Source organism: Copadichromis virginalis, linkage group LG3 (genome assembly GCF_057382275.1).
Source record: "Copadichromis virginalis isolate Kocher_CV1m ecotype Utaka linkage group LG3, C_Virginalis_male_GT1.1, whole genome shotgun sequence".
NCBI lineage: Eukaryota > Metazoa > Chordata > Actinopteri > Cichliformes > Cichlidae > Copadichromis > Copadichromis virginalis.
The window spans coordinates 29,371,062-29,396,128 of record NC_140620.1 but is presented as its reverse complement, the minus strand read 5'-3'; the positions used below and the strand labels follow the sequence as shown (position 1 = coordinate 29,396,128).

The 25,067-nt window shown below is 40.9% G+C and overlaps 1 protein-coding gene across 1 annotated transcript in view; it reads right to left on the bottom strand.

Annotated features, from left to right (window-relative positions):
* The window catches only part of LOC146714011 (short transient receptor potential channel 5-like), a 116,974-nt gene extending 93,560 nt beyond the window's left edge, over nt 1-23,414 (bottom strand). The window contains exon 1 of the mRNA XM_085439527.1: nt 22,730-23,414. The gene's annotated coding sequence lies outside the window, so the exon portion shown is untranslated. The remainder of the gene's footprint in view (nt 1-22,729) is intronic.
* Nucleotides 23,415-25,067: the final 1,653 nt, after the last annotated feature.

The window sequence follows — 25,067 nt, the reverse complement described above, 5'->3', positions numbered from 1 at the left end:
TCAACATACACACAGATGCATGAATGTTTACAGTCCTGTGAACAAACACACAGGCTGCACTAAACATACAAACTGATGCAGAGAACAGACACAGGTGCTCACATACTTACAGCAGATAGCCACCATGCTAAGAAGACATGAGGAGAATGACTATTGGCAGGGGCAAAGGTCAGCAGAGGACGAGGTTACAAAGAAGTCTGCATGTCAGCTGGTGTTAAGGTTTCGACAGTGTAACCTGCCCTTTGAACTGCATGACTGTGAAATCAATGCCTTTAGATATGGAAGCAGGCTGTGTATGTTTATGTTTGTGTGGTTTACTGTGCAACTTTATCAAAGAAAGAGCTCAGGTCTAGTTCTTTTTACCCCTTTTCCTTGTATGGTCCAGTACTTGGGATTTCTGCTTCTCTTGCATTTATTCCAAAACTGAAGTGATCAATGTAATTTTACTTGTCAAATAAAAGCTGTGTGAATTTGGCTGAAGGTATTCTGTGAGAAACTTAACACAGAAACAAACATTTAGGCTTAAAAAGGAAATATTAAACTTGAGGCTCAACTAATACGTAGTCTTGTCTTTGTTTGATATGATAGTTTTGCATTTTGGATTGTTAACACAACATTTATACATGGAAGACAAACGACGCCCAAACCTTTCCTGCATTATTTATATAAGTTATATAATCCTTTGTCATTTTGTAATCAAGTCTGAATAAAGAAGTATGAGGCTGAAATGAAATTCATCCACCAAACTGTGGTTTTTATTGTTAGAACAGGACTTCATGAAGACACCAACAAATACCTCTGAAAACACGTGGCTTCTTTTTTTTTTACTGAGTAACTGAAATTGCTTAACTCCAGGGATAATGGGACAAAATGAAAAGCTTAAAATCTAACTAATGCCAAACATGATGCAAAGAATAAATATTTACAAATATACACATGTCAAGAAAAAAAAAATAAAAAAACAGACTAGAAATACCTTGACTAAACTCCCCTCACCGTTTCCCCATGTGCCCTTAAGCACAGAGGCTACAAACAAAGTTAAACACAGTAACCCTTATTTGCGTGGGCTGGCTTGAACCCCCCAATCCCACTCCAAAACCTCAGTTGCAGATAATAGGTATCATGATGCTCGTTTCATGGCCGTTTCATCCTGTATGCAACTTCTTCACTAGATGATCCCTATGAGTGCCACACATTCCAATTCCTGGAGTACCAAGTACTATGGCGATTAAAATGTATAAAGAACATTAAAAAAAAAAAAAATAGTAACATACAACATTGTTGCAAATAAGTCAAAAAATCTTTAATCTTGAGATTTAGTCCCCTGAAATATCCATTAAACTTTTATGTACCTGGAAAATATCAAGCAATCCAGAATTATTTTGTTTTTGATGCATTTAATGGTATATTCCCTTTATTATTTTCCCCACTTATTTTAGCAGTTTGAAGCCTGCATGCTGAGGAGACTAAAATCTAAAATTTTACCTATAGCATGCGCCATTACTCCCCTGGCTTCAGTTTCTCATCATTTTAAAGAAAAACACCTCATGCTTAGTTTTCCCTTTGTGAATAATTTAATGTTAAATCGTGGAGATCTGCAGACTGTCACAGGAGAGATGCAGTGACCTGCTGAAGGGGACACACAATCAGTGTTGCCAACTTAGCGACTTTGTCGCTATATTTAGCGAGTTTTCAGACCCCTTAGCGACTTTTTTTTAGAAAAAAAGTCGCTAAAAAAAGACGTGAAAGTGCGTATGGCTTTTACTCTCAACAAGCAGCAGGTGCTGTAACGCAGTCAGTTCTTCTTTTACTCTTGTGCTGTTTTGTGGATCACAAGGTTTAAAACTACTTATAAACACACAAAGTAACTCCACCAGAGTGCCTATTCCGGGTCACTTTTGCCAGTCCAAGCCCGGGTAAAGGAGCAGGGTTGGAATTGTGACATTAAAAAAAAAAACAATAATTGCTAAAAGAAATGTAATTTGTAGTTCTAAATAAACTCTAAATGCATTTAGGACATTTTTTACTCACTTTATGTCTCTTCCACGATGTTATTTCTCTCCAACAACATAGGTTACAATTAGATTCGCATGACCAATTATGCAAATTAGGCAATGACGTCATTTAGCGACTTCTAGCGACTTTTAGGACAACCAATAGCGATTTTCCTTACTGAGGAGTTGGCAACACTGCACACAATAACTCTCTCATTGACCTCAGAGTCTCTCTGAACAGCTAGACTCTTCCAGCTTACACTTCTTCCATTACATTAAGTCTAGTCTGGATCAATGCTTTTAATACCACAGACCTCTTTTGAACTTGGTTATATAACCAAAGTGGGGAGAAGAACTTAAATTTACTCAGAATGTCACAAACAGCTTTGTCTGTTTTCCTCTCTTTCTTTGCAGCCATTTTCTGTTTGATTGAATTTTAATGACTTGTATTTGTCATTTTTAGATTCTGCTTCCTCTTTTTCCCCCAAATAATGATAGCGTATGTCACAGGGGGTGGGCTGTGGTGATGGAAAAATAAAATTCTGGCAATTTTAATTAATAGCCAACATCTACTTGAATATTTCACACTGTGATTTGCCTCGATTTGGCAAATGAACAGTAATATTACAGTGTCTGTAAAGCCCTGTGTATCTGAAGCCTGTTACTCATAAATCTGTCTTTTTGACTTTGACTCTCTCCTCAGTCTCACTCACACAGAAACACCTTCCTCTGAAGCCTACATGACTAAGCTGTGGAGGTCAAAGGCTGCACATCAAGATGTCTAGACAGCGTTCTCCAGACAATTTGACATTACACCCCTTCATGACGTCACTACAGGGGTGCGTTTCTGTTTGTTTGCGCGCATGTGTGTGCGTCATTGTGGTGAGAGGTGAGGACAATGTGTGTTATGACTGAGGGTCCGACTTACAGAGTGTCTGTGACACCGTGTCTCAAACAAGCCACCCCACCCCCTGAAAAAAATATTAAAAATTCTCTAAAAATCCTTCTGGAAGTGTTTAACAAGCACACAGACTTATTTCATCTTCCCCCCTCTTTTGTTACTCGATGTCACTTCCCGATCTGCTCTGCCCCATCAAAAATAGACCTCACTATTTTGAGCAACAGAAAGTGTGGAGCTACTTCTGGGATGCTTCCACAACTGATGGAACTGCAGTTGGAGCACAAACAATGCAGCCCCACCCGGCGTATTTCCAAAATTACTCACAATATGTCACCCGCAATTGTCAGAAATGATACGTCCATGGAGTTTCTTCTTTCATTTCACCCTCATTTATGGCAAGTCACAGAACAGAGTCAAATCAGTAGAGGATTATGGTTCATTGCAATCTGAGAATACAATGAATGCATCAATACCATTTTATCCACATGAGATGCAATTATTGTTTTTGACCTTGTATAAGTACGAAAACTGCAGGGGAAGGGTGAGATCCTCCTTTAACAGAAGATGCCATGCTATATTTTTCTGGTTAAAAAAAGAAATTTACCAAGACTTATGAATGTTGTAGGTCACTGATCAACGACAGCATTGCCATTTATTTTAGCATTAGCAGAAGAAATGGTAACTACATGCCAGAAACAATTCTTGCATGTTCAGTTTAATACATATGACTATGACACTGACAGCTGTGTTTTAAAGCCTGAATTATTTGTTCCCATTTTTAAGTGTTGTTAAGTGTTAAATCTAGATCAGTGTCTTAACACTAAGCAATTTACTTTACAACCTTTTTTTTTTCCTCGTCTGGGAATGAGTGTGTACTTACCTAATGAATAAGATTCATTGGATTCGTCTGTTTGTGCTCCACATCCAATATTCCATCTTGCTTTAGCTTTGTTTAATCTCTAAATATTTACAGAAGAGTATAACTAGTATGCGGTAACACAAACAACGTCTGGCCGCTTAAACTAGAATGAGAGGTTTGCCAAGCTCCTCCTGCCCCAGGTTGAGACACTGAAAAGCCTTTTTTTTCTCTCTGATGGTTACATCACCAATAAATAGACGGAAGCACTGACTAATCAATGCAGTCCATTAACTCCATTTACAGAAATGAAATTGTCTCTGGTATCCACAAAACCATAAAGAACTTCTACAAAACCATCCATAAAAACATAATTGTTCCTAATCAGTATTAGCCAAAATTCAACTTATTGTGTTAGATTATGCTGAAATATTACCCATTAATTATCTGCACAGGAAGTACTTGGATCATTGTCATGCTGTAGTGCTTTCCTGAATAATGAACGCAGTTGGCTGCTGGACGCTATAGTTTGATTTTCGTCTTTATTGACAGCCGTTTGAGACAAAGAACTGCAGGAGTTGAGGGAGCACTTTGTGCATGTCAAATTAACATTTCATTTCAGGAACAGAACAAAAGAAAACAGAAAGAAGCCAGAAGAATCATGACAGGCGTATTGCAATAATGGAGAAATCTGTCTGCAATATAAGAGGTACAACGTCTAGCTCAGAAAAACAATATCACATCCAGTGAAATTATATTTAACATCAGGTTTTAGTTTTCTGTAAACCTTTGCTTTTATGGTGACTTCTTATTTCTTGCCTTGCTAACTGGATATAGATCCTTGGAACAGCATAAAGTGGTCCCTCGCTATAACGCGGTTCACCTTTCGCGGCCTTGCTGTTTTAGCGCATGGTGTTCTCCGTCCTGATTGGCTGTAGACCATTGTACAGAATACATTCAGCTTTTAAAATTTACATAAATCTTTGATGGCTAGCAGTGTGACTCTGAAGTGCTGTACTGTATGTTTGCAAGTTTTCTCCCCGACAAACAACAATGTCGACAAAACGTTTTGCACCGTCAAAGGCAACCGCGGTTCATTCTATAATATCATCATATCATCATTCTATAATAGCGACTTATTTTTCTTGCGGGTTATTTTTGGAACGTAGCTCCCGCGATAAACGAGGGACCACTGTACACCAAAATCCAGAATGGTTTGGTTACTACACTACATGGCAAAATGCCGGTGTTTTACATATGTACAAAATAGTCTGTGTCACTTTGTTTTTTAAAAGCTGGAAAACAAAAGTGATCTGACTTGACATTTAGTGAAGGTTTGCCTATTTTATATCTTATATATTTTATATAGATATTATTTCTCCTCCTATAATACTAATTATTTTACTATTTTAAGTATTTCTGGAATTTTCCCATTTTTTGAGCTGATCAAACTAATTATTTTTCACTATAGTGAATTACTGTGAATTTTATGTAGTCCCTACCTAAAAGTATGAAACCACATGAACACTGGAGCAGCTACAGTGAACAAGTTGAGGATTTTTGCTCGGGAAAATTATGAATAGAACCTAAACAAAAATCACACTTTCAGTTCAGTTTTCCAGGTTAGATTTTAATTACTTTTATGTTAGCATTGAAAACCTGTAACACAACAATTAAAGTCAGTATATGAACTATTACTGATGTAAGCAGACGCTGTGTTTAATGTGAAGGAAAGGAGTCTTTCAAAATAGATTTTTATATAGAAAAAGTGGATAATAAAATTAAGACAAAAGTAAGTAATTTGAGAATGTATAAATGTCTTGTTTCTATAATTCTATATCGCTTTACTAGTCCCTAAGGACCCCAAAGCGCTTTACACATTCAGTCATCCACCCATTCACATACTGGTGATGGCAAGCTACATTGTAGCCACAGCCACCCTGGGGCGCACTGACAGAGGCGAGGCTGCCGGACACTGGCGCCACCGGGCCCTCTGACCACCACCAGTAGGCAACGGGTGAAGTGTCTTGCCCAAGGACACAACGACCGAGACTGTCCAAGCTGGGGCTCGAACCGGCAACCTTCCAATTACAAGGCGAACTCCCAACTCTTGAGCCACGATCGCAATACCTGCATAGTTGAGACTCTGCAATCGCCGGCAAACACTTGTGAATTGATCAGGGAATCTGAAGTGACCAGTGGTTACCAACTGGTCTCTTAACCAGTTATGGAGAGGTTCACTGTCCAGACCTTTAGGGTTATGGATAAATGATGTACAGTTAATTCACAGTCAGAAGGACTCTCATGTATTAAAAAAAGATAACTCCCCCTCGCAAACTACTAAAGAATCTGTAGTAGTTAAGTGGCACCCTGAGGCAGGTGTAGGCGATAATTATACTGTACATTAGCTGTGTTTGAACAGCTAATCTGATAATAGTGAGTATAATGCAAAAAAAAAAAAGAAGAAAAAAAAAAAGAGGTGACCATGTTTTCCAAACTCTATGGAAATGTCCAGTGTATTCCTATAAACAGTCTAACGCATAAAGATATTTGGAAAAAACAAAGATAATTTGTTTCTCTTTATTGTATTTTGTTAGAACTAAGTCCTTACTTTCCAGGACACAGACAAACAATTTTGTGGTATTGTAGTTAAAAATGACACCTTTTAAACTAGGGTTGTCAAAAAATGAAAATAAACTAGAAAAAGTTGCATTTCCTGCAAAAATGCTCTGTGAATGCTGTGTAGTGGAATCTGCTGAAAACAGCTGAATAAGGAAAACTATGTGCTGAAAGAAGGTGAAGAAAATGAAAATTATGCTGGAAACAGAGGAAGAAGCAGAAATTTTTGCTGAAAAGGGGTGAAAAAACTGAAAATTCTGCTGAAAAGTAGAAAAGAATCTGAAATTTCTGTTGAAAAATAGTTAAAAAAGTTTAACTGTTAACTGAAAAAAATGCATAAGTGGGATTCAAAGCTGGGCCTCCTGCTCTGAGAACAGCTGCTCATCTCACTGAACTAAAACACAGCTCACCCTGGCAAGCAAAATCAGTGACCACACTGATAATGTGGTCCATTTATTTTAATGGGACAAACAGATAATAATAATTTTAATATGTCAAAAAGTATTGAAGTTATAAGCACCGGAAAGAGCAGAAATAGCAGAATATTGTAAAATTTAAACGTTAAGTTAAGCGCCAAAAAACGTACGGAAGCAACTAGAATAATATAGTGGAATAAAGTATAAAGAGAAACTGGATCTCGGATTGGGCACTCATTTGCATGAGTTTCAATACCAATAGTGCCGTCTTTGTCTATTCCAGTTGACAAATAACCGCAGACAGTCGGGCACACAGCTCCTCCTTCACTAACAGCTGAAGTGTTTCACATTGACAACACTAAACAATGCTTCAGGAGGAATTTTGAGAGGTCAGCCTAACCCCCAAGAATATTCAAGTACTAAACAATTGTCATAAATGTTAACCTGACAGAGCACATGTTAACGTTAGCTGCTTAACTATTAGCAATTACCCTTTAGTCACAAATCCAGCCTCAGGGGGTCACAAGCTAATGCACTCCCAATAACTGGCACTAGGATAATTAGAATGGGTGCATCGGAAAGCAGAACTGGAATAAAATCTGTAAAAGAAAAAAAAAGAAAAAGAAAAAAAAAAGCAGATTCATCTGCACCCAAACATACCTTTATCCAATGGCAACATTATCCATCTTTAACTTTAAAAACATATTTATAACTCTGTTACCTTTATTAGACTGCCAAGTTACCATTAAGGTGACAGCTAGCCACTTTGGTTAATAACAAAATGGTAACATTAATGTGGGAGTTAAGCAGTAAATGATATCGGTCCTGCTCATCTCTACCATTACATTTATATTATTTAATTTTACAGGATGACACAATAATTTGTCTGTAGAAACTACGGTTTCTCTTAGCCTTCAATCACCCAAGTATCATACATTCTGCCTCTGCCTTAAGTGTTTTATCTGATGTAGGTTACTACAATGTTGTAATTTACACATCCACAAATATGTGAGGGTCCACATAAACTCAACTGAGGGTGAATGCAAGGATGTCCCCATATCTCTAATTTGTTGTAACCGGGCTCAAATACAAATGCACGTCTCCTCCAAGTGAAGTACAAAGTCATGTAGTAAGCACCACTGCTTTGTGTAGTGTCAGCTTTAATCCGCCTGATCTCTCAAACCTGATAACAAAGTTCAGTTTAAAATCAAGATACTTAGACGAGAATTAAGCCATTCAGTTGATAAATCGTCCAATAAAAATTTCTGTCAGAAAGCCTGTAATGATTGGGTGACTGTGTTTGACGGCCTGTGTGTGTGTGTGTGTGTCCATCAGTCCTTTGGCTCATTAGCTCAAGGTCCCGAGGGATTGTTTTGAGGCTGCTGTTTTGAAGGACTGGTGATGATGTTCCACTCACTGACAATATGACTCTACTACCAGCTGTATGTGTGACGTGTGTGTTCTCAGCTAATAAAGCATATATGACACTGATTAGTGTGAGGCTACAGTTGTGTAAATATAAGTGTGTGTTTCCATGCGTTTGTGTACAGAGTGATAAGTGATCACTCTGCTGATTAACAGCACCACCACTTCCTGCCCCATCAAAACAACTGCATTAAATGTGTGTGTGTGTGTGTGTCTGTGTGTGTGTGTATAATGTGACTGGATCAGCCACTTCTGGTGCTATCACACTGAATGAATAGCTGTGATCAGTGGTTATCGCTGATAACACGTTATATAAGAGATATAACCTGTAGGTGCAATGACATCCACCATCATTATCATCCATTGTAATCTGTGATAAACAGAAAGCTACCCACATTATGTAATAACTGTCTAGCAGTTGCATAAAATACATGTAAAAATCTCTGTTTAAAACGTGAGCTTTTTCACTGGTTGATAACAACATGAGAGCTTTTTTTTGGGTGCATAAACCTAACCAGCCTCGCACACTCACCTCCAGTTGTTTAAGATGCAAAAATATATTTATTTGCAACACTTACCATTACGCCTGCACCAGGCAAGTGTTTGATCACAAAAAGGCCATTTTATTTAAGAAGTGACTGAAAAACTGAAAACAGCCAGCGTGTTTCAATGACTGCAGTTGTAATTTTTTTTCCATACGAATTAAGATCTGAAAGAATGATTAGATTAAGGTAGAGACGTAGAGTACCTGTGTTACATTAAGGCCCAATGGTCTGCAACATCATCAGTCCCTTTTATATATGCTTGCTCTTAAGGCAAACAAAACAAAACAAAAGGTTCAATGACTTATTTACACTAAGGTTGGGCAATAAAATCTTTCCAACTGACAATCGTTAGTCCAATAACCGACCATAGGGATATACTCAAGTATGTAATCATGCACAGACTGATTTGCATGTTTACAATTTCTAAGTTTTGTTATGAGGGAATATTTGACCTTTACTTGTTTGTTTCAGTATTAATGAAGCTACGTTTTGGATTATTCATTTATTTATTTATTTGAGATGCAACAAATCGCACAAAAGACTTAACTTTACATAAAATGTTTTTTTAATGTTTGCTGGAAGAGAGATTTAGATTTTTGACTTACAAAATTAAACAAAAAGTATTTGTTGTTTGGTTGAGTGTATGAGACAGATAAATGCTGGAACAGCCTGTAAACACGGTTATCCAGTCTTTAAGCCTGACATAATTAGCCGTGCCTGGGTCCAAATTCTTCTGCAGATCCCCAAGTCACACGACCACTGCAGCATCACTGAGAGTTAAAAACTGTCCAAATCCTTTCATCTTTAATAAAGTGATCAGTGTTGCTGATCTAAAAGGTGTAACAATTAAGTTTAACGTCCAGGCATCCATGAAAACCGAATTTATGAAATTTAATGGAGTTAGAAGTTAGCAGGAAGTTAGCTTGCTAGTTTCCATCTAAATATCATATACCATGTTCTGACTGAGGGATTTATGAAACAAATTAAGACGTACAGCTATGGTATCATTTCTGACATACACTGAACAAAAATATAAACGCAACACTTTTGTTACTGCTCCCATTCCCCATGGGATGGACGTAGAGACCTAAAATTCATTCCAGATACACAATATAACCATCCCTCCCAAACAGTGGTCACAAATCAGTCCAAATGTGTGGTAGTGGGCACATCTGCTATATTGAGATAATCCATCCCACCTCACAGGTGTGCCACATCAGGATGCTGATCTGACATCATGAGTAGTGCACAGGTGTACCTCAGACTGCCCACAACAAAAGGCCACCCTGGAATGTGCAGTTTTGTCTCACAGCAAAATGCCACAGATGCCACAAGCAATGAGGGAGCGTGCAATTGGCATGCTGACAGCAGGAATGTCAACCAGATCTGTCGCCCGTGCATTGAATGTTCATTTCTCAACCATAAGCCGTCTCCACAGGCGTTTCAGAGAATATGGCAGCACATCCAACCGGCCTCACAACCGCAGACCTCGTGTAACCACACCAGCCCAGGACCTCCACATCCAGCAGGTTCACCTCCAAGATCGTCTGAGACCAGCCACCCAGACAGCTGCTGGAACAATTGGTTTGCACAACCAAACAATTTCTGCACAAACTGTCAGAAACCGTCTCAGGGATGCTCAACTGCATGCCCGTCGTCCTCATCGGGGTCTTGACCTGACTCCAGCTCGTCACCGTAACAGACTTGTGTGGGCAAATGCTCACATTTGATGGCGTCTGGCACGTTGGAGAGGTGTGCGCTTCACGGATGAATCATGGTTCACATTGTTCAGGGCAGATGGCAGCTGAGAATGTCCCAGTTCTTGCATGGCCAGCATACTCACCGGACATGTCACCCATTGAGCATGTTCGGGATGTGCTTGACCGGCGTATACAACAGCGTGTACCAGTTCCCACGAATATCCAACAACCTCGCACAGCCATTGAAGTGGAGTGGACCAACATTCCACAGGCCACAATTGACAATCTGATAGACTCCATGCGACGATGTGTTGCACTGCATGAGGCAAATGGTGGTCACACCAGATACTGACCGGTTCTGGGTCCCCAGACCCCCAATAGCGCAAAAAACTGCACATTCCAGGGTGGCCTTTTGTTGTGGGCAGTCTGAGGTACACCTGTGCACTACTCATGATGTCAGATCAGCATCCTGATGTGGCACACCTGTGAGGTGGGATGGATTATCTCAATATAGCAGATGTGCCCACTACCACACATTTGGACTGATTTGTGACCACTGTTTGGGAGGGATGGTTATATTGTGTATCTGGAATGAATTTTAGGTCTCTACGTCCATCCCATGGGGAATGGGAGCAGTAACAAAGGTGTTGCGTTTATATTTTTGTTCAGTGTAAATGAAGACAAGAAAGTAAACAGCAGTGACTTTTATAGGGTTACTGAAGTTTGGCTAGCTGGTATATAATGATGTGCTATGTGATCGCTAGCGACACAGCTATGTTAGCATAATGTAAACAGTGAAGCTGGAGGATGAACAGCAACTTTTTTTCCCACTCAATAAAAGTTAATGTGAGGGTTCCCGAAGGTCCGGGACAAATGCAATCGAATGGCAGGATGCAGTAAACAGACCAAGCTTCAGTCAGGAGAACAACTGAGATAATCAAATTCAAATCAAATTCAAATTTTATTTGTCACGTACACAGTCATACACAGTACGATATGCAGTGAAATGCTTAGACAACTGCTCGTGACCTAAAAAAAAAAAAGGCTATGAATAAGATAGGAAATAAATATGAAAAATTAAAAAGGGTCAATTTAACTAAGAAGGAATATAATATAAATTAAGGTTAAAAATGAAATAACTGTACAACACAATTTAGAATGAAGGGTAAATTTAACTGAGAAAGAATAAGATAAAATATATAATTTAAAGTTGAAAATAAAATAACTGTACAACAAAATACTGTGTATAGAACTATATAAGAATGTATGAAGAAATATAAATAAATAAATAAATAAATAAATATATACACAATAACAGCAGCTGTACAAGTATTAACTGGAAATGAAGAATATAGTGACCACTGTTGTGCAATCCACATTATGTCTTGTGCAGTGCAAATATGCTTAAAGTGATTTAAGTGATGAAGTGAAAACAATGTCCAGAATGTCCAGTGTGTGTGTAAGAACCATATGTGTGGGTCAGTACTGTGTGGTGGTGTGAATGAGAGACCGTATCGCCTGCAGGAAGAAGCTCCTCCTCAGTCTCTCTGTGTTGTTGTTGTGTGCTGTTCCCGAACCAGGTTAAGATGTTTCCCACCAGGATGCTCTCTATGGTGCACGAGTAAAAGTTCCTGAGCACCTTGGAGGGCAGTTGGAAGTCTCTCAAGCGTCTGAGGTGGTAGAGACGCTGTCGGGCCTTTTTCACCACGGTGTTGATGTGACAGGACCATGACAGGTCCTGCGTGATGTGAACTCCGAGGTATTTGAAGCTGTCCACTCTCTCCACTGGGCACTCGTTGATGACAGGGGTCTGGTAGTTCCTCTCCTGCTTAGTGCTGAAGTCCACTATCAACTCCTTTGTCTTACTGACGTTTAGAAGGAGGTTGTTCCTCTGGCACCAGTTCTCCAGATTCCTAATCTCCTTCAAGTAGGCCGTCTCGTTGTTATCAGAGATCAGGCCCACCACGACGGTGTCGTCAGCAAACTTGATGATGGTGGTGGAGCTGGTAGTGGCCACACAGTCATATGTGTACAAAGAGTACAGCAGGGGGCTCAGAACACACCCCTGGGGGGCTCCAGTGCTGAGAGTGGTGGAGGCTGAGACATGTCCGCCCATCCTTACTGCCTGTGGTCTGCCAGTTAGGAAGTTGGAGATCCACTGACACATAGATGAGCTGAGTCCCAGATGCTCCAGCTTGGTGGTGAGTGTGGAGGGAATTATGGTGTTAAATGCAGAGCTGTAGTCTATGAAGAGCATTTTAACATAATTCCCCCTTCTAGTGTCCAAGTGAGTAAGTGATGTGTGAAGGAGATGAGAGATGGCATCGTCTGTGGAACGATTTGGACGGTAAGCGAACTGTAGTGGGTCCAGTGTGTCTGGTAGTGAAGAAATGATGAAGTCTCTGACCAGGCGTTCAAAACACTTCATCACTACTGAGGTGAGGGCTACAGGGCGATAGTCATTGAGAGAAGCAGGGTGGGGTTTCTTCGGGACAGGAACAATGATGGACTCTTTGAAGCATGTGGGGATCACCGACTGAGATAAAGAGATGTTGAATATTTCAGTGAACACAGGAGCTAGCTGGTATGTGCAGTCTCTGAGGATACGACCTGGGATGCCGTCTGGTCCTGCTGCTTTCCTGGTGTTCACTCTCTTGAAGGCTCTCCTTACTTCATGCTCAGAGATGACGAGAACGTTTCCGGTGCTGGCAGTATCTTCCTGTCTAGCACTAGCATTGTTGGAGTCCTTAGCTGCAGCCTCGAAGCGAGCATAGAAAGTGTTCAGCTCGTCTGCCAGAGTCACAGCCGCGTTCGTCATACCGGTTGTTGGTGCTTTATAGTCCGTTATTGTCCTTAGTCCCCGCCACAGGCTCCTGGAGTCACTCTGTTGGGGTTGTGACTCTAGTTTCCTCCCGTAGCGCTGCTTCGCCTATTTCACCGCCCTCCGCACGTTATATGACGCGGCTTTGTACGGGTCCATGTCCCCCGTTGTGAGTCCCGTGTTGTAGGCAGCGGTGCGGGATCTCAGAGCGTCGCGGATGGTTTTATCCACCCACGGCTTCTGGTTGGGAAACGTTGTGATAGTCTTTGTCTCCACGGTATCATCCACTAGTTTCCCGATGAATCCCACAACTGCTTCCGTAAACACGTTGACATCATCATCGGAGCTGTTTCTGAACATGTCCCAGTCTGCGTCATTGAGTGCGTCCTGTAACGCGGCCACCGATTGATCTGTCCAGCGCGCGACCTTCCTCTGAACCGGAACTTCCTGTTTCAGCCTTTGTTTGTATTTTGGCATGAGGGAGATGGCGGCGTGATCAGATTTGCCAAACGGAGGGCGGGATTGTGCCTTGTAGCCGTCCTTGACCGTAGTGTAGCAGTGGTCCAGTGTCCTTTCACCTCTGGTGGGGCAGGTGATGTGTTGATAAAAGTTCGGCGCTGCGCGTTTGAGGTTGCCGCTATTAATTATCTTTGTCTTAAAATCGCTGGGAGCCAAAATCGCAACTGAAAATATATTTACTGCACGGCCCCGATGCAGATCATAAATATCAAATAATGCAATTAAAAGAAAGCAGTGCCTCTAAAGACAATTCATTCAGCAATTACATTTTCCACCCCAACTCTGAAGGCAATTTAATAATACATGATGATGATGAAATTTCTAGGAGGCTGTGTTGCTGTATGTGTGAGTATGCACTGCAACACGTGCAGCTCCTGTCATGTATCAATGCATGCTCAGTCGAGTGTATAGGCATCTCAAGTGTGCTCACATGCATCACAGTGTGCGTGTGTGTGTGTGTGATGAGGTATCATGGCAAACATTTGCCTTCTGAGTGTCTCCTGAAAGATCATTGTGACTGTTATTACAGAGAAAAGAAGAAGAGTGGACATGAGGAGGAAGACGTATTGGTTTCACAATACTGGCGCTAAAATTGTGACATTTTGACCCACTGTTTTGTAATTACCGTCACATGACTCTGTTTTTGCAGAGAGAAAGGCCTCAAAAGAGTGTGCATTAGGAGGCAGGAGTCACAGTGCTGTGGGAGACCAGGAAACAAGATCACATGAACATCAATCACATGAAGTACCTTGATTTCTTTTTCCCCCTGGACTTTTCACACTTCATTTCATTTTCAGTCGCTGTGAAGTACATACTCCACAACCATGTTCACCCAGCCATTACTGTAAAAACAACAATCTACACTGTGGACCAATGTACCGTTACACACTTTGTTGGTAGAATAAAGTGGAAGGGATAGAGGAAGACAAGAACGGGGAGGATGGTGAAAGGGGTGAGGTAAGAAGAGGAAAAAAGGAAGGGGACTAAACAAAGACTGAGCTATCATTTTAAAGAAGAAGAAGAAGAAGTACTAGTACTGCAAGATGACGGAGAGAAAAGCAGCAAGGCGAGGGGAGAGAAACGAAAAGAAGACCCAAAATAGAAAACCAAGCAGAGAGAGAGAGAGAGAGAGAGGGGCAAGGAAAGAAAAGAGGTTGCGTGAGATAGACAAGACACTCGACGTCACAGCTTTGCCTTTGAGTGAAGTGATGAGAGGAGAACGGGGAGCGGAGGGAAAAGAAAGGAAGATGAAGGGGGAGAAAAATAAGACAGGAGGGCGACAAGTGGAGCGAAAGAGAATAACAAAATGAAGGCAAATGAGCTAAGTGAAAGAGGCGGAGTTAGAGAAGGAAGGAGAAGTGATGGAGGAAGATCAAAGAGGGAGCAGCATGGACAAGGGATCATCAGTGAGTGATGAGAAGGAGAAGGGGGGAGTGAAGAGTCCAGGAAGGATGGAGTGCACTGCCTGTGTTTCACTCTGCTGCACAAAACAATCACAAGCCAAGCACCTCTCTCTCTCAAAAATAAAAGAGTGGAGGAGGAACAAAAAAGTGATGGAAAGAAAGAGAGAGAGGACTGTGGTAGTTTAAAAAAAACAAAAAGTCCTCACCCACACAGGTCAAAGCTGAGCAAAAAAACCCAAAACGCTTCCTGTCAGCTGAAACCCAGCTTCATATCACACATGTGAAAACTCAAAGAGCTCCAAACACCATCGCAACACCAGCTGCACATTTAATTATTGCTCGTTTAATGACATCACAAGCCTACAAAATGGAAACGAAATGAAAGAAAATAAAAATATTCATTCTCTAGCTTTAGGCCAACAGTCTCTACGAACTCACAGTGAAAAGCCAAATCTGCAGTAATGTCAGCAGGCAGAAAGGAGCAAATCCTCATTCACAGAGGATGAATCTTTTCTTAATAAATGCCCAAACCTCTTTCTGCAATAGCAAATTCTGTAAAACTGATTTTATCCACTATTTAATACTTTTTCAATATATTTTCTGTTAGTCGTCCTACATTATCCCTTTAAAAGTCAGGGGCAGTGATATACTAGTGAGAAGCTTAGGGTAACATCACATTGAAACCTGTATGTGATCAAGTTCCCCTTTTGTTAAAAAAATGTTTTTAATTCTTTTAGCCACTTTTTCCTCCTTTACAAAGAAGTCCCACAGAGTAGGACTTAGCAAAAACGATTCTGCACTGTGCATGATACTCCTACTCCCAGCTCATCATTTTTCAAAATGCAGTGACTGTCGAGATGATGCATACTTTAGTCCAAACCGGGATCAACCTTTTCTTCTTTCAGCTGCTCCCTTCAGAAGTTGTAGTCGATCATTTTCATGATCACCTCCATCTCACTCTACCCTACCATCCTCCTCTGTCACACCAGCCTTATGCACGTCCTCTTTCACCACATCCATTAATCTTCTCTGTGGTCTTCCCGTTTTCCACTTACTTGGCAGCTCCATCTTCAACATTCTCCATCCAGTATATCCACTATCCCTCAGTTTGACATTTCCAAACCATCTCAGCCTTGCCTCTCTAACCTCATCTCCAAACTGCTAAACCACACCTGTCCCTGTGATGCACTCATTTCCAATCTTCTCCCTTCTGGTCAAGCCAATGAGAATATCTTCAGCTCAGCCTCCTTTTTGTCAGAGCCACCGACTCCAAACAATAAGTCACAGCAGGTTATACCACCAGCTTCTAAACCTTCTTCTTCATCCTTCTGGCACAAACTACCCCAACACTCATCTCCTCCCACTCCAACCTGTCTGCACTCTCTTTGTCACCTCTCTTGGGCACTGTCTGCTTTGAATGGTCAATCCCAGGTATTTGAACTTCCATCCCTCTTCTCTCCGGCGCTTACCTCCACCTCTCCAGGATCTCTTCCACCTGCTCCCTAGTTTCACTACAGGTGTCTGAACCTAACAAGCACCTGAAAATCAAACACATCTGGAATTGGAAAACAAACAAACAAACAAACCAAAAAAAAAAAAAAAAAAGAAGGAGGAGGAAGAAAGAACCCAAAACACAAAGGTCTAATTAGGACGTGAAGCACAGCCTTCTGTCTCCTGAGGTTAATGTGGTTACTGCTGGTTAACTGCAGTTGTTGTGCCTGAAACTGCATGTTTCAGGCACAACAACAGTAACAGAGTAAAAAAAAAAACATTTTAAGGACAAAAACCTGTCCTGGGAATTTCCCTGTAAAACACATGATATGTGAGCAGCGAAAGTAGGAAAGGAGAAAATAGGTGTAAAGTGCTGACAACAGCTTACACAAGGTGAGAAGCAAATACAACACACTGAATTCGCACATGATGTTATCCAGTGACTTGTTACCCCCCCTCCTGTCTTCCTCACGAGTTGCAGACACACACAAGCCAAATCTGTGTGACTTTTGTCAATTACAGCTCAGCTGGAACATAAACATGTTTAAAGCAGCCACGCTACTCCCAACTAAGCCCATGTTTTGTGGGCCTACAGACAAGGCCAATCAAACAGTTAAGACCAAATGTGACCCATAAAAGGGCTAATAAAGGAATGCTCATTGCTATCTGGATACAGCCATGAATACAACCTAATTCACTGTAAAACCTTTCTTCTCCACAAAATAAGGCAAAGTGGGGTGAATCTGCATGCATTCACAAATCTAAATATAGCCAAGCCTCTTCAAACTAAAAAACGAAAACAAAAAAAACAAAAAAACAACGCAATTCAGTCAATAACGGCGGAGCACGCATCATGTTAACAAACCTGGTGGATGATCATAAACCTTCAGCTGCTCCTTTTTCACATGTTCAGATTTTAGATTAACAGAGAAGCTGCAGCCACCTGATGATAATGTTCAACAATGCAAACACCAACTCCACTGGTTCTCTTATGCATGTTAAAGCCCTCTCAAAGCACTTTTACTCCCATGCTTTGAGTTCTCCACTTTTATCTCGTTTTTTCATCTCTCGCCTCTGTATCCCAGCACCCTCGTTGATGCTTGTGCTTAAGAAATGCTAGATGCTGGTTAAAAGTCACACGTCAACTTTCCATCATTTATAGTGCAATTTAAGAGAAAGAAAGCACACAAATCTGACTCCAGTATAAGTCTGTAGAGCTCTATCTGCACACCTTAAATGCATCCCTCTCTGCAGCTGCTGAGGTAACATTTGGACGAAGCACAAAAAAAGATGGGGAGGGGGGCTCACTGAAGTGTGTTGCATAATCAACACCATCGGAACAAACAGCAGAAAAACATGAAAAACCCTGACATTTTGTGTCTTGGGAGACGTTCTGTGTCAGAATACAGATTGACAGACCACGTGACTTTTGCGCATTGCTTTGTGGGTACCCGTGGCAACAAAATCAAAACACTGCATCGAGCGCTAGTATTTCCAGCACCGGTAATCATTATTTCTGCGGTTTTAATCCCTACTTGCATTTTATTTGGCCCCAAAAACAGTTCTGTACAAAATGACGGAGAACACGGCAGGTCCGTACAAAGACTGACTGGACGAAAAGGCAAAAAAAAGGACGGGGAAAAAAAATCAAAGGAGTGAAAGGGTCAGACCCATACGAGCATACAGAGTGGAGTAAGGACGTTAGCGTGCTGCCCAACTTTCATCACGCACATATTTATTATTATATGGTAATAAGTGTGAGTGCATACACTCACAAAATGTTTAGTAACTTCAGATCCCTGCAACAAGCCCAGGTCCAGTTTACTTTGGTGATTTGGACTATTCCATTTCCCAGCTGTTCTTTTGTTTCCCCCCTTTATTTCCTGTACAGGCAAACACAATCGTTTCAGGTTGTAGTATTACACAACATTTTCAGATCTAATAGAAATAAAATGAGTTTTTCGTAATTCATTCAATTTATTGTCTTTATTTATAACTGACATTGTTTCATTCTATTATAGAATCTTACAGGAAAGAGGCAAAATTGTAAAAATCCATTATGCTTTATTAGCTGCTTCGGTGAAAAACAAATCAACAATGCAAAAAAACCCCAAACATTGCAAAACAACATATTGGAAAACATGTATTCATCACTTGATTGCTTCAATACAACCCTTGGGCACATATATGCGGGACTTTTCGTGGCTGTTTTGAGCTCTCTCTCTCTTAACCGATCAAATCTTGCTGTGGTAGCAGCTTTAAACTCGGTCTGACACAGGCTGATACAGGTTGATAGAGGGTGCCCAGTCTGGATCGCATTCCAGCATTTTGTAGGCTGGTTTTCCTACAAAACACAACAAACATTAGCCCACAAAGCCACAGTGAACAAAGCAGCATAGCACAACGATTTCAATTCAAATCAATATAAGACTTATTTGTAACCTACATCAACAATTATGTTATGATAAATTAAGTAATAACTACAACAGAAGATGTACCTTTGTGGAAATGCTTGGAGCAGACTAACCTGTGAGCTGGAGTGTTCTGGGACTTTATATTTGGTCTTCGAATGGCTGCAATCCAGGCCATCCGTCGCCTCTTTGTTACTTCGGAAACATGGCTTAAACAATTTCTCTTCCACGACGTAATCCAATAACAACCGATCTCTTTACCCGTCGGCTTCCCGTGGCTGACATGCGACCGGCTATTGCAGTTAATAATACAACAGCTTCTTGACATTTTTGTGTTTCTTTTTATCTCCATGTGACTGTTTTCATGTGAATGCCTGCGTACGCTAGTACCACTTGCCACTCGTTCCCAGAATCCTTTGTGGTTTTACCCCTGAATGACGTCACATTTTCAGTCTCTATATATAAAGGTGGATGAGACTGACTACCCATCTGCTTTGATCAGAGCCAAACTGGATGTTGTGATATTAGTCAGTGCTTTAGCTGAATCTTCCTTAGACATTTAATGTGTTATGTTGATTTCATTTGATAGATTCCCCCCCCCCCTAAATACTTACTCACTGTTAATTATTAGATTTGCCAGGGTGATAGATCACCCAGTATTAGCTACAGTATTTGCTATATTATCTTATATATTCATATTTAAAATGATGAATGAAAATGTAAAAGGTAATAAAAAGACAGGGAACTTTGCAACGTCTCTGTTGGAAACACCACAAACACAATCAGTGTCTGATCCAAGCAGAGCCGTAGAGAGCTTAAAGGGGTAATCCATCACTCATTCTCACATTGACACTACATAACTATTGGCCGATATATCAGAAGATCTCATTGTTTGAATCTAGCTAAACAGTAGTTTGTTTAATTTGACATTTAACTTACATGAAAAAATATACAGTGATTGGATACATCCACCAAGCACCTCGCTCCTGAAGGATACCTGCAGTCCATTCTCATTCCCGAGGCACAATATACTGACGATTTGTCAAGTCCCGCGGCGTTCCTGAGGAATGCGAAAGGTGACCTTCCGCATTCTTATGCTACGTGCCGGGTTATAGATAAAATCCAGTACAATAACGCTCCCGAGGTAGTACTCATTCCAGCCATGTATTCCAGTCCTAACGCTAACCAGAACCTTATCCCAAACCTTAACCAGCACTTTAATCATTTTAGATAGTGTTTTCCAAAACGATTTAAGTAAAATGAAAGTACATATGTAGATTCATTCCAAATGGTTCTCATATTTCCTTTGTTTTGTTTTGTTTTTTTTGATCTTGTAATCTAGGGACGTCTTGGGTGCCTGGAAGTGTAATATATCGATGATTTGTCACCTAGCATATGCTTTGGGAGTAAGAACGTGTTAATACCTGCACACAGATCTGCTTCTGATATTTTGATGTGAATACCAACAAGAAGTCTACTAATATTCTATATTTCAGTTTCATATGTTTGTGAAACATATTACCCCAAATGGTAGAGAATTTTCAAAAAAAAAAAAATAAAATCGGGATCTAGATCAACTCCAGGGGTTAATCACTTCTGCAGAAAGTTTTTAGTCACCATAGACTGTAAGATGTTGCAAAGACTGGCGATCTTGCAGAGGCACAATTTCAGAAACTATAGTTAGATTAACACTAAGACTTTTCCCATCATGCTCCAGATGAAAATTTACCACAAAAAAGTTGATCAATGGATCACATACAGAAGCAGGTTTTTGTGTTTCTACTGAAAAACAAACAAACAAAAAAGCAATACAAAAGTGTTGATTTAACTCGAGCATCAAGACCCTAATCCAAGACAGTATGAGCATTTATGTACATTAAAAATATAACTGTGACACTGAAAGTGTTGGAAAACTACTTCAGAGTAAGGTTGTCCATAACTATACAGTCAAACAAACAAAAACTGAACGCATAAATTGAACCAACCACAAAGCTCTTTGTCAGAGGTAATTAACAGAGACACAAAACAGACCAACAAATGACTAAGACAACGGATTAATAATCAAAACTGATTTGTGTCAAATGACTAATCACTTTAATTGTTAAAAAGGAAAAAAGGGTCTCCTCGAATCTGCTCCGGCAACAAATATTCAGCTGCTGCTACTGCTGCTGTAATTACTCGTGATAATTAGGAGGATCTAAATTATTTTGTTGTCCTTTTGTCCCGACTCACACAAACATGTCGGCTTTCCCTCACAGAGGCGTGGAGCTCGGGCTGAAATGAACGTTTCACAATTGCTGACAAGCAGATGTTTCGCAATTAATTAAAATCTCAAGCTACAACTGGGCGCAATAATTGTTCCTTTGCTGCTGGATGTTCGTGTTGTGGAGCCACTGCTGTGTGTGTGTAAACTTAATGTTTAGTCTGATATTTCAAACAAAGCTTCCCGTCAGAAGGAAAAGGGAAACGCTTAAATAAAAGTGTGTGTTGGGGGGGACGCAGCTTAATATGCAGGAAAAGCCGTTGGGTCCGCGGTGGCGTGCGCACTCATAAAAACAACACATGCGCACGTTCTGCAGCTCCATCCGTCTCTTCTCACTTTTTTAATTTGTTTTTTTATTTCTTCTCTTATGTGCTCTCATATACACGCGCGCACGTGTCTGCATGAACAGAGAAAAGCACAGTCTAGCCACACGTGCACGCCCGCCCCCTAAACCCCCGCCCCCAAAAAACACTGCACAACATCCTTCTCGCACAGGCAAAACGCACGAACGCGCAAGAACCGAGCCTTCGGAGACCAACACAAACTCTGCAGCCCTCCTCTCTCTCCTTCTCTCTCACACACACACGCGCGCGCGCGCGCTCTCTCTACACCCCCTCTCTTCCCAGCATTAGTCAATAGAGTCAGGATACATAAACCACCCACCAGTCACCCAAAGCATCTCCCAGCCAAACCCTACCTCTCTCTCTCTCCCTGAAACAACACACATACAACCCGCAACAGCCTGAGCAAGAACAGGACAAGAACAGCAAGAACATTCAAATTCTTAAATTAAATCAGGCCAAGTGCCCAGAATTCATAAACACGCAACAGCACGAATTCAGGTAAGCAGCGCACCCAGGTTGGCTTATCAGCACGTATGAAAGCAGCTCCAGCTCAAGTGTGAAGGTGTAATACAGTCAGAACATGTGGGAGGGATGGACGAGAACTGTGGCACAAATTCAGTCTTTCTTTGGGTTTAAAGCACATCTGACACACTCCAGTCTTTTTTTTTTTACTTGTTGTTGTTGTTAAGACCAGGCGTGTGGAGGAAGCTCTTAGTTGAGGACAAGCCGTATATAAAAGCTGTAAAAGTACCAGCTTTATTGGCCCTTCATTGCTGCTCTTGCTTATGTTAAAACTGACGCTCCAACACCATGGCCGACGTTTAATTTTGGGGAAACATGATAACAGGTACAGCCGAGCGCTGGCGCAGTTTCCAGGCAGCCTTTCAGTTATCTTGTTTATTTTTTAAAACCGGCCACAGCTTCAGTCAATTAATCAATTACGGACGCATACAGGTGTTAATTCGCGCTGTTTGCCGGTTTAAGCCGGATTTAGAAGAAGTCAATGTTTGGTGGCTCTTACCTTTTTGTCCGGAGACCTTGTTTCTCCGTTGGTGTGGGGAAAAAATAATAAATAATAATAAAAAACGGCCGCTGCGCTCCTCCAAAATGAACGTTAACTCCCTTCTCCCTGGAGGTCTCGCGCACTTCACGTGCGGAGCTTTCTCACTCTCTGCGCTTGTCTGTCCGTCTTTCTGTCTTTTCTTTTCTCGCGGGATTTCCTCCTCCACCTTCCAACCGTCTTCTTGTACTTCTCCTCCTCCTCTTCTTCTTCTCTGCTTCTTCTTCTTCCACCACTTTCTTCTTCTTCTTCTTCAGCTCGTTCTCCTCGCGCCATCCGGACGAAGACGGAGCGGCTCGCGACGCTTGTGCTCGTGCTGCTGATGCTGCGCCTCCATCCTGACGCCGGCGGCTGCTTCAGCGGGAGATAGCAGAGATGCTCTCTCTCTCTCTCTCTCTCTCTCTCTCTCTCTCTCTCTCTCTGTGTGTGTGTCTGAAATCTAAATCCTGTAGCTACAGGTGATGATTTTTTTTAAATCCGAGATAGAGTCTTAGTGCAGCCCACGCGGTTGCTTGCAGAGTGTCTTGTTTCCACAGAGAGGCGTCGGTAACCGCAGCGTTTGACACGGACGAGATACCACTTCACGTCCTCTCGATCTCTCTCGCTGTTGACCCCCATCAAACGAAATGGTATAGATCCACTCCATTTCCACTCCACTGCATTTGGAATAGGAACGCTCCTCTCTGTTTCTTTTTGATTTATATGGTCGTATTTTTCTTTTTTGCGACAGGCGTGTTTAATAAAGACTTTGCACGTTGATGTTTTCTACTCAGCTCAACAAATATTTGATAAGGCATCCAGCACTTTAATCGTTATATTATGGAGTTGTTAAAACAGTGGTGCTTCAGCATTTCATTACACAGTTAAGGATCTTTATGCTTCTTTTGTTGCAAGGAATACTGAATTATCTTTACCCTGCATTTATTTGTGACGTTTCTGACAAATAAATGCAAACTAAAGGATGGACAGATAGATCAATAGATGGTTGCAATAATTTTTAAGCATGATAACTTCATAAAAGCACAACACAAGGGGAAAGCATGACATTTAAGTAAATCTGTCAAAAACCAAAAAGAACATTTCAGAAAATAGCACACATAAAGCATGTTTCATACAAATAACTATTCAGAAAAGCAATGAAAGCAAAAACACCCGATTTCATCTATTTTTTTCATAACTTGTTCACTACACCAAAATAATCCAACTGTTTAGTTTTTTTTGTCTTATTTTCAATGAAACCTTCTGTTTAAATTGATTCTTAAACCACTTTTCACCCCTAGAACAGCCTGTAGACTGCGTATGTGAAATTCATTTTACATTGTGGGCCACATACAGCTTACTTTGATCTTAGGTGTGCCGAACCAATGAAATCCCTCTTTCTGCTTCTGGGAAAAGTGCATTTTCAACAGTATGTCTCAGTTTTTTCACATGATAAAGAAACATTGCTGAAGTAAATGAAAGAAATCTCTCAGCGTGGCTGTTTGGGGTTAAATTATAAGCAATAAATGTGTAAAACTACAGAAAAAGTTCTGGTAGCTCGATGACTTGATTGTGTGGAATCTCTATAAAACAACACACATTTGGAGAGTCAACGGTGACAAAAAACAAATGAGTAGACTTCAGTTATTTGGGGTTTTTTTTTTTGTCTGTGTAGTATGAAGGACTAGTATTAAAACACATTTTTAAAGTCCAAAATTTATGGCCTCGTTAGCATTTTCCAAAGCCCCCCAGTGGGCTGTAGTCTTTGCCGGACTGATAAAAATCTGTGATGGTCTAAAATGTTACACAGAGGTGAAATTGAAATATGAGTATTACAGTCTTAATCCATGACATGTAATCTGCTACCCTGCACCATCTCCGTCAACAGGATGGATTTAATGTTGTGGATTTGTTTAGCAGTTGCACAGTTCAATCAGCTGCATTACTTTTGCTCTTCCTCCCCCTATAGTTTAAACATTAGTAGGCAACTAATAGGTGCCTGGAATCTGATCATTACTGACCCTTTTGAAGGTTGTTTTTTTAAATTTCTCTTCCATTAGTATTACATCCTTAGGACTAGCTGAAGTTTTCTATCTGATGCTGGACAGTGTTTAGAGACTTTCGTCCATGCTCTTCTTGCTAATTAGAGCTGTCAGTCATTGCCAGGGGGCGGGTCTCAAGTGCAGAGGCCAGCTGGAAATTTGAGGGTGCAGCTTGAATGCTAAGGAGGCTTTGAAGCAAAGGTCCAGTTAGACGTGCACTGAAATTAAATGGTGACCTCTTGTAGTTAATTAAGGGCACAGCAGCAGTCCCCTTTATG